This window comes from Hypanus sabinus, chromosome 7 (genome assembly GCF_030144855.1).
Source record: "Hypanus sabinus isolate sHypSab1 chromosome 7, sHypSab1.hap1, whole genome shotgun sequence".
In the NCBI taxonomy this organism is placed as follows: domain Eukaryota; kingdom Metazoa; phylum Chordata; class Chondrichthyes; order Myliobatiformes; family Dasyatidae; genus Hypanus; species Hypanus sabinus.
In genome coordinates, this window is record NC_082712.1 from 74,978,492 (window position 1) to 74,989,367 (window position 10,876).

The 10,876-nt window shown below is 39.9% G+C and overlaps 1 pseudogene; it reads left to right on the forward strand.

The window, feature by feature from the left end:
* Positions 1 to 1,563: 1,563 nt before the first annotated feature.
* Positions 1,564 to 2,502, forward strand: LOC132396352 (sin3 histone deacetylase corepressor complex component SDS3-like; annotated as a pseudogene).
* The last annotated feature ends 8,374 nt before the right edge of the window (positions 2,503 to 10,876 follow it).

The following is a 10,876-nucleotide window of genomic DNA, read 5'->3' on the forward strand; positions in this document are numbered from 1 at the left end:
TATTGAAACACCGTGTTTTAGTTGATAACAACACTCAGAGAAAGAGTGCAAGGAATGAGCCAAGGAGTGGGAGAAGGAGGCAGAGCAAAAGGCTGTGAGTCCAAAAGGTAGCGGAAGCACAGCTGTGGTCGGGAACGTTGGGAAACCAAGAGACACAGTTGGAGCCACAGTACATCCAGGCGAGACCACAGCTGGCGCTGACCCCCAGGGGCTGAGGGTCTGTCTGCCCCAGAAGGAAGATAAAAAGGAGCGACCCACACACATCTAGACAGAGTGCACTTGTGGCACTAGCAGAAAGGTCACCTGAGTCAAAAAGAAAAAAGGGGGAGAATGGGGCTAAATTAACATAACAAAGATGGTGATGATTGGAACCATTACAGCATTTGACAGTGGCATTGAAGACTGGGCAACTTACATTGAAAGAGTGGAGTTATATTGTGAGGCTACTGGTATTAAGGAAGAAAAGAAAGCCAGCATCTTACTCAGTATTATGGGAGCAAAACCATATGACCTGCTATGGAGCTTGTTAACCCCTGAAAAGCCAGCTGAGAAAACGTTCAAGCAAATAGTAGACACTCTCCAATAGCATTTAAACCCCAAACCACTAGTCATTGCTGAAAGATTTAAATTCCACAAACAGAATCAGAGCAAAAATGAAAGTGTTTCTGAATATTGTGCTGAATTGTGCAAGTTATCAGAATATTGTCAATTTGGAGCTACTCCATCGGACACATTGAAGGACAGGTTAGTGTGTGGCATGCACTGTGAAACCACACAGAAGAAGCTTCTGTGTGAAACAGACTTTACATTCGACAAAGCACTAACCATTGCAATATCAACGGAAACAGTGGCACGGGATGTTTCCGAGATACAAGAATCTCTGGAATATACCACAAAAAAAATCTCACTGAACAGAAATGAAGGAAAGAAATGTTACTGTTATGGGAACAGGTCACATGACCCTGTTGGTTTAAAGACAAAGAATGCAGAAACTGAGGCAAACAGGGCCACATTGGCAGAGTATGCAAAGCTAGTCAACAGCAGAAAAAGGGCAAAATAGAGAGAAACAAGAAACCCCAGAAAGGAAAATACAACAAGGTACACAAAATGAAAGAAGGCAGTTCTGATGAAAGCAGTTACAATAAGAACGACTCCGACGAAAGTGAATTGCCTTATCGGCAGCTTCACAGTGTGGAAGAGACAGATGATCAAAGAGTAATATGGATCACTCCACAAGTGGCAGGCATGAGACTGAAAATAGAGTTGGACATAGGCTCAGCTTTAACAATGATCACTCTACACGACTACAAATGACTGTTTCCTCACATACCTCTGAAATGAACTAAACTACTGCTGAAGACTTACGCAGGACAGAGAGTGCATCCCGAAGGCAAAATTAAAGTGACAGTGACCTACAGAGACAAAACACAGCAGCTGAACCTCTATGTACTAAAAAATGGAGGACCACCATTGCTGAGACATTAATGGCTCAGGAAAATCCAGTTGGATTGGCACACCATCAAGGCACTAGATGTGTCTACTAAGGAGGGCAGCTTGGTGGGGAAGATGTCCGCAGCTCTACTCTCACCCATTGTCGACTATTACAATATTACAAAGAGAAGCTAGACAGTGTTGACGATGAGGACGAACGCAGTATCTATGGCCGTGACTCAGATGAAGGTACAGAGGATGCAAGGGAGACAGGTATTGCCAATAAGCAGGATGATGAAGACTACCTGGAAGTAAAAGAGCAGATGTATGAGGAGAAATTGACATCTCTCAAAAGACAGCTACAGCAGTTACAGGAAGGCACTTTGCAGGAGTATCAGGAAAGGATGAAGAAAGTAGATCAACAATACCAGGAAAGAATATGCAATGCAGAGCTTTTTCTGCAACTGGAGACAGGACAAGTGGAAAGGAATTATATTAAAGAGAAGAAAGCAGCATTGAAGGACTTTGAAGATAAAAAGATTGAGTTAGGAGAAAAGAAAGATGATTGAAAATAAGAGGCTAACAGTGGAACTCACAGGAGATTCTATGGAGATAAAGCCAATAATGACAAGGAAACTAAGGAGGAGAGCTAATGACCCTGTTCTAATTACAGACAAAAGACAAAAACCTGCTCCTGCGCAGTTAAGTTACTTGTTAACAGATGAACAGATAATGGAAGATCTGCGATCTCTCAATAAGCATAAATCTCCGAAAAGACCAGCATCTCCATCTTCTCCTGAGCAACTTCCCAGCACTCCTGCTGAATCACCAGCACAAAGATATGAAGCATGAATAGAAGTTGGAAAGTTATATTACGATTAGAGATGGTATCATAAAGGTCAGACTATCTATTTGGAATCTAAGGAGAATATGGAGATTGGCTGTGTAATTAGCTCAGTTGGAACAAATGAAATATGGGTTAGGAAGACAAGTGATAGCACAAAGATGCGTATATATCTAGGGCAGTTGCACAGAGAAGTCTTCATTATATGGAGGCGATCTGCTGCCTAGACCTCTTAGCAAGTTGGAGGCACACATCTTCTTAACTCCCTATGCTCAGAGGTCAACTTTTCATGACTTTTATATGGAAATCTATATTTAAGCAAACAAGTTATTGACAGATGTTACCCAGAGAGGCAGAGAAGACCCCCCTCAGAGACTTGAGTTATAAATGGGACTTAGACCAAAAGTAAAAAAAAGGACTAGTTATAATTTGATATTATTACGTTACTTTGTTATAATTTGATATTAAGTTACTAAGTAAACAAATGGTAGGCATTTGTATGTTAAGGGTAAACATATTTGTTTAGCATAGTGCCCCAGTTAAAAAAAAGTTGATACACTATTAAAAGAAAAGGGGAGGAGTGTACCGTATAGCCTACAGTATAATAAGGGACTACTTTATGTTTTACTAACACATTGTTGAATGCACTATTAGTTGCGTATTGATCTGTACGTGTGTGTTAAAGTTCGGATTCTGCCAGTAAAGAACCATGAAACTTAGCTCCCATCTCCAGCGTTTTTATTAATAGCTTTGTTATGTAGCCAGGCCACATACACAATAGCTCCCTTGGGTATTCATGTTTTATGTGAATATTGCAACAAAGTGTCTTTCAACTCATCATCTGCCGGCTCAACCATGTCAGATTTATGCCAAAAACACAAGCAATTCTGCAGATGGCTGGAAATCCGGAGTCACGTGCACAAAATGATGGAGGAACTCAGTATCTCTGGAAATGAATAAACACTCGATGTTTCAGGCCGAGACTCTTCATCAGGACCAAAATGTATTTGGATTACTTGAACTTTTACAGCACTGAAACAGGCCATTCAGTTCAGCTGGTTCATGCTAATGTTTATTCTCCATATGAACCTTCTCCCACCCTCTCATTTCACACGACTGAAATATCCATCTTTTCTTTAACGATCATGTGCATCTCCACCTTCTCTTAAACATATCATACTCAGAACACTCTGCTTATGGAACAACCACATATGAAGTATTTTTCTGTCATACCATATCCAAATTTAGAAGCCTGTTTCCTGTTCTGTTAAGAAAATCAGATGCAGGAATATACCAACACTGCTGTATTACAATGCATTGAAGGAGTGAACGGTACTATAGTTGTGTGGTACTCTACAATATACAGCACAGTGCAGCAGTACACTGTACTGTAGTAGCTAACCAATCTGCAGTAGTCTAACACACTAGTTCAAGCATCATTGTATTAGGACACTACACTACAGTAGTACTTGCCACGTATTAATGCAACCAACTGCACTAGTGTACCTATTACCACAGTGCAATAGCTTAACATCATATTGTAGCAAAACCCATTTGCAAAAAAAGTACCCTGCAACACTGCACCAAAGTGCATTAGTACACTTATTGCAGTAATGCACCCATAGTACACAATACTGCAACTTTACAACATACTGCAGTAGTACATCACAATGTAATAACTCCACACTGCTGCATTACACTATATTTCACCAGATTGCAACAGTACATCATTCTGCATCAATGCACTATCTTCAATGGTCCACCACACTCATACACCACATTTCTGTAGCAGTACATCACCTTGCCACACTTAAAAAGATAATGCATTTGCAATGGCTAACAGCAGCCTTGTAAAACCCTGTGACAAGGGAGGAATGGAACATCTGGTGGACGGTTCTTTCACCAGACTTTGAGGTGTGTGAAGATTGGGAGTAGAAAATTTTGGTGCTGTTAAATATTATGAAGGAAGGAGGATTTTTTTGGAGAAGTGTAACATAAATGAGTAAAGCTCAGACGTGCAGAGGAGCAATAAAGGAAATTGTAACTGGATAGTGGTATCTCTCTTTTATTATTGGATTCTGAAGCAATTCCTATTAGTGTCCTTAAGTTGTAGACTATGCTGTCAAATCTGAGAAATGTTGCTAAAGGAGTAGAAAAAGAGTAAGGGAAAGGAAGTATGGTAAAAGATAGACAGCCATGTTTGCTATTGAACTTTTGGTGGACAATGGTAATTATGTGCATTGGAGTTATTGGGCCTCAATTGCCAAATCTTGGTTGCGATTTCATGTCCGCACTCTCCAGCTAGGGGAATCAGTTTCTTCAGAAAATTATTTATATCAATGAAACAACTCTCATCCTTGTAAACATTAATTATTGTGGTAATCACCCTATTCCTACTGTACAGCTTAAATAACAACTTGCATTTATATGGTGTTTTCAAAAAGCAATACACGTAAGAACACTTCCATAGGAGTAATATGACCATTAGACCATAATTCATTGGAACTGCATTTGGCAATCTTGTCCATTGTGTCCGCTGCATCATTCGATCATAGCTTATTGCTCATTTTCCCTCTCAACTCCATTCTCTTACCTTCTCCCTGTAACTTTTGATGCCTTTCCTAATCAAAGACCTATTATGTTTTGTAAATCCCAAACATAAAACTAATTGTAAGAAAAAGATGGGAGCCCAAGAGAACATGTCTTGGTTCATTTTTACTTTAAATGAGGCATGCGCATATGACATGGTGGCGTGATAACATATGCCGTTCACTTACTTTTACTTATAACCTGAAATGAACAAAGAATGCTTAATCAAAAGATATTTACAATATTACTCCAGTATTACTGAAAGATTAAATACACAACACTCCTCCCTGTGTTGTTATAAACTCCGTTCAATATTGAATACATCTAAACATATATGTTATACTATACTATATAATATAACCACACTATAGACATCTACAGAAAAGTAAATTTTAAATTGTCCCATTTTGGCCTGAAGATTTAATCACTGTGGAGGGTTGGAGGTTTTCTTACTCTTGTGAGATAACATTTTTCCTGATAAGGGGGATCATTCTGCTCAGTAGATGAGACTTATGGTTATTAAGCAATCTCACGATCTGGGGCCCCTTCCATGGTAGTTGTAGAAGTTGATTCTGCAATTGCAGCAAGTGGTTCTAGACACCTTCTCCTTTTTCCAAGATGCTCCATCAGCATTTCCAAGATTAGTTGTAATCTTGAATTCAATCTTGTAATTTTGTCCTCCAAGAAACAGAGCTGCTGCTGTTAGTGGAACACCCTTCTGTGTATTGGAAATGGATACTAGGGATTGGTGATCAGTAATAAGGGTAAACTCTCCTGTACGTATACTGGCTGAAATGTTTTACAACCCAAACCAGTCTCAAGGCCTCTCTATCAATCTGTGTGTAATGGAATGTGATGTGGAGGGACATTCACTTCCATCACTCATAACATGTGACATGACATCACCTGCATCATAAGGCGAGGTGTCACAGACGATGTGGTTCATAGTATGTGAGGGCAGTGCCTGTCGTTGCCATTTCCTTTACCTTTTGGAAAGCCACTTGACAATACCTTGTCCAATGCCATTTCTTCCAGTCTGTAGTAATGCGTTTAAGGAGTGGAGCAGAATAACTGGTTTTGGCAGAAACCTTTGGCAGTAATTGACAAAACTTAAAAAGGACTACACTGTGACATAGCCATTGGCCTTGGGGCATCCACCACTGCTTAAATTTTCTCAGGTCACTTGTGTAAATCTTGTGCATCAATGGTGTGACCACAGTAAGTGATGCTGGTTCAAAGAATTCAAACTTCGTTGCATCATGCTCTTGGACCATAATCTTCTAATAATTTCTAACACTATCTTGAGATTTTGGAGAGATTTGTTGTCATCCTTACTGGTAACAATGATGACATCCAGGTAACACTGAGTACATGGACAGTCTTGCAGCTCCTCGACCATAGCTTTTTGCCGAAGTGCAGGTGCAGATGCTTCTCCAAAAATAAGCTTATTATAGTGATAAAGCCCTTTGTGAGTGTTTATGGTGAGAAACACTTTGGACTCTTCTTCCATTTTCATCTGTAGGAAGGCCTCATTTAAGTCCACTTTGTTGAAGTGTTATCCTCCAGAACAGTTTCTGAAGATATCCTGTATCTTTGGCGGAGGGTATTAATTTATTTTCAGTACTGAGTATATTGTGACCTTAAAATCACCACGGATCCTGACAGACCTATTCTTTTTGGTTATTGTAACCCTTTCATTGTCCATGGGTACCACTCAGCCTTGGGAAGAATTCCTTCAGCCACCATGCGATCTGGTTACTTTATTACAGATGGAATAAGAATCCAGACAGGCCTCGCCAAACTTGGATGCGGCATTTTCATTTAACACTAGATTACCCTTAATATGTTCAAGTTTACCAATGCCATCCTTGAACACTCTTGTGGCATCATTCAATACATTTCTTAATTCTTTTTTAGTTGACTCTATTACAGGGGACATGGCAAACAAATGGTAGATGGATCTCCAATCAAGTTGTAGTTGCTTAGCCAGTCGTGCCTCCACAATGTTGGCCCTCCTGTTGTTACCACATACAAGCCCAATATGGTTTGTTGGCTGTTGTATTTCAGGGTTACGAATGTCATACCCATAGGAGATATCTTTTCTCCTCTGTGAGTTCTTAGTTGGATATCTGCAGGCTTCAGTTCAATATCTTTGAACTGCCATTCAAACTCATTTTGTGGAATGACTGTAAGACCCAAGCCAGTGTTCAATTCCATTTTAATTAATTTGCCGTTCACTTCTGTTGTAAACAATATTGCTTGTCTGTTGATAGTTTTCACATTGTAAATCTCAAGGCTACCAAGTCCTGTGTCACTCTCATCATTTTCAGATTTTTCATCAACAGGATGCAGATTAGCACTCTTTTTAAATCTGCAACTTGACTTTGTCTCTTTATCTCTTCCCTGCGCAGTCCATCTATTTTTGTCTGACCAATATGTTCTTTGTATGTGTTCTACTTTGCTGCATTTTCTGCAAGTTTCACCTTTAAACCTTCATTGGGGTAGTGTATATGAGCCCCTGCCACAATGATAACACAATTTGTTTGGCCAAGCCAGTTTCTGTTTAGACATTACAATTTTCTTCATACTCCCTTTTCATTTCTGACTGCAACTCAATTGCGTCTCTGTATGCTATTTCCACTGATACAGCTATTTCAACTTCTCTTTTAAATGTGAGTTGTGCTTCAATTAGGATCCATTTTGGAATGTTTTCTTGTAAAATTCTACAAACTGAACTATCTCTCAGGGCATCTTTAAGCCCATCACTAAAGAGAATGCTCAGGCAACTTCTTCAATTTAGCCACATACAATGAAATAAACACCTGTTCCTTCTGATTTGGCTTATGAAACCTAAAGCATTCTACAATCAATAATGGCTTTGCCTCTAAAGGTTCCTGCCTGCATTAGAATCAGAATTAGAATCAGGTTTAGTATACTGGTATATGTCGTGAAAATTATTGTCTTTGCAGCAGCAGTACAATGCAATACATAATAACAGAAGAAGATGTGAGTTACAGTATGTAGATACATATATTTTAAACAAATAGTGCAAAAATAAAAATAAAGAAGCAGTGAGGTAGTGTTTGTGGGTTCAATGTGCATTCAGAAATCGGACGGCAGAGGGGAAAATGCTGTTTCTGAATCATTGAGTGTGTGCCTTCACATTTCTGTCCTTCCTGATGGTAGCAATGAGAACAAAGCAAGTTGTGGGTGATGGGGATCCTTAGTGATGGGTGCTAGCTTTTTGAGCCATTGCTTCTTGAAGGTGTCCTGGATATTACAAAGGCTGGTGCCCATGATGGACATGATGGAGCTGACTAAGTTTACAACTTTCTATAGCTTATTTTGATCCTATGCACTAGCCCTCAACAACCTCCCCACCCCCCATGTACCAGATGGTGATGTAGCCAGTTAGAATGCTCTCCATGATACACCTGTAGAAATCTGCAAGTGTCTTTGGTGACGTACCAGGCCTCCTCAAGCTGCTAACAAAATATAGCCACTGTTGTGCCTTCTTTATCGCTCCATCGATATGTTGACCCCGGATAGATCCTCAGAGATATTGACACCCAAAAAGTTGCTCTGTCTTTCCACTTCTAATCCCTTTATTAGGACGTGTGCATTCCTTTGTCTCACCCTTTCTGAAGTCCACAATTATTTTTTTGGGTCTTACTGATGTTGAGTGCAAGGTTGTTGCTGCGATACCACTGAACCAGCTGATATATCTTGCTCCTGTATGTCTTCTCGTCACTATCTGAAATTCTGTCAACAATAGTAGTATCATTAGCAAACATTGCCTAGCCACATAGTCATGGGTGAAGAGAGAGTAAAGTTAATTTCACAATATCAGCAAAGCTCATTTCAGATGGTTTGGTTGGAGTTGTTAAACTTCTGAGCAAACTGTATGCCTTAAATCCAATGCACTCAGCAAAATTACTACTTGCTTTTCATTGGCTCTTTCATTTGCTTCAAAATACTGCTCAAAATACTGCTCAATTTATATTATTTAATATATATAATCTCTTATGCAATCAAATGCCAGTGTTTTCATATTTTTATAAATTTATGATCATTATCACCCAATACTCACTGTTTATGAACCTGTGAATTTAGTCAGTTCTCCGCCTTTTTTTTAAACTTGAATGTCATTCTTCTCTTGTGAAGAAAAAAAACCAGTGCTATAAATTTCTTTTAACTCAGCCATTTCTTGCTGCTTTTTTTAATACTCGAATGTCTCCGTGCACTTGAACAGGTAGGTGGTCATCTTGGGTTCTGTGGTGAACTATGTGCCTGTCTGGACACGCCCCCTGCTGACTGCTCCTGTGGCTCCTCCCACAGGCCCCTGTATAAAGGCGATTGAGGCCTGACGCTCGGCCTCAGTCTCCAGGACATAGTATGATGGACACTCACTCCTGGTTCCTTCTTCCAGTCAATAAAAGCCGATATCTCGCCTTACGTCTCAGTGTGAGTTATTGATGGTGCATCAGGTTCATTTGAAACTTTCTCATTGCCACTGTTAACCTTTGTAACTCCAAAACATAAAAGTAATTGCAACAAAATGATGGGAGCCCAGGAGAACGTGTCTTACTTTCATTTTTACTTTAAGCGAGGCACATGCAAATGATGTGGTGGCATGATGACGTATGCCATTCACATACTTTTACATATACCCCTCAATGAACTATGTAAACAAAGAATGCTTAATCAAACAATATTTACAATATTACTCAAGTATTACTGAAATATTAAATATGCAACACCTGTCAACCTCTGCTTTAAGTATTCCCAATAATTTAGCCTTGACAGCTGTCTGTGACAAAGAGTTCCATGGATTCATCACCCACTGGCTAAAGCAATTCCTCCTCATGTCTGTTCTAATGGGAAAACATTTTTTTCAGAGACTGTTCCCTCTCGCCCACTAATGGAAACATCCTCTCCATGTTTACTCTTTTTTGGCCTTTTAATATTCGATAGTTTTCAGTGAGATCCCACCCTCTCTCAATCTTCTGTACTCCTGCAAGTACAGGCCCAGAGCCATCAAACACTTCTCTTACATTAACCCCTTCATTTTCAGGATCATTCTCGTAAATTTCCTCTGAATCCTCTCCAAAAACACAGAACATAATTTCTCAGATATGGGGACAAAACTGCTCACAATACTCTGAATGTGTTCTGCCCAATGCCTTATAAAACCTTTTAAGGAAACCATGCTGACTTTGGCTTATTTTATCATGTGCCTCCAAATACCCCAAAATGTCGTCCTTTGTATTGGACATCTTGCCTACTGTTGAGGTCAGGCTAACTGGCCTATAGTTTCCTGTATTTTATTTCTCTGCCTCCTTGACAAATGGAGTGACATTTGCAATTTTCCAGTCCTCCGGAACCAATCCAAGATCTAGTGATTCATGAAAGATCATGACTAATGCATCCAAAATCTCTTCGGCTACGTCTTTCAGAACCCTGGAGTGCAGTCCATCTGGCCCAGGTGGCTTTTCAACCCTCACACCTTTCAGCTTCCCTAGCATCTTCTCCTTATTAATAGCAATTATGCTCACTTCTGCCCCCTGACACTCTAGAATCTGTGGTATGCTGTTGGTGTATTTCACATATTTGTTATGTCAGCAAAGACACTCTCAATTTTTTACAGATGTACCATGGAGAGCGTTCTAACTGGCTGCATCACCATCTGGTATGGGGTGGAGGGCTACTGCACGGGATCAAATTAAACTCCAGAGAGTTGTAAACTTATCTCCTTCGTGGGCACTAGCCTCCATAGTAGCCAGGACATCTTCAAGAGCAATGCCTCAAAAAGGTGGCATCGATCTCCCAGGACATGCCCTCTTCTCATTGCTACCATCAGGGAGAAGATACAGAAGCCTAAAGGAACACTCTCAGTGATTCAGGACCAGCTTCTTTCCTTTGTCATCTGATTTCTGATTGGACATTGAACCCATGAACATATATATATATATATGCGTAAGAGGAACTGGATAAACTGGGGCTTTTTTCTCT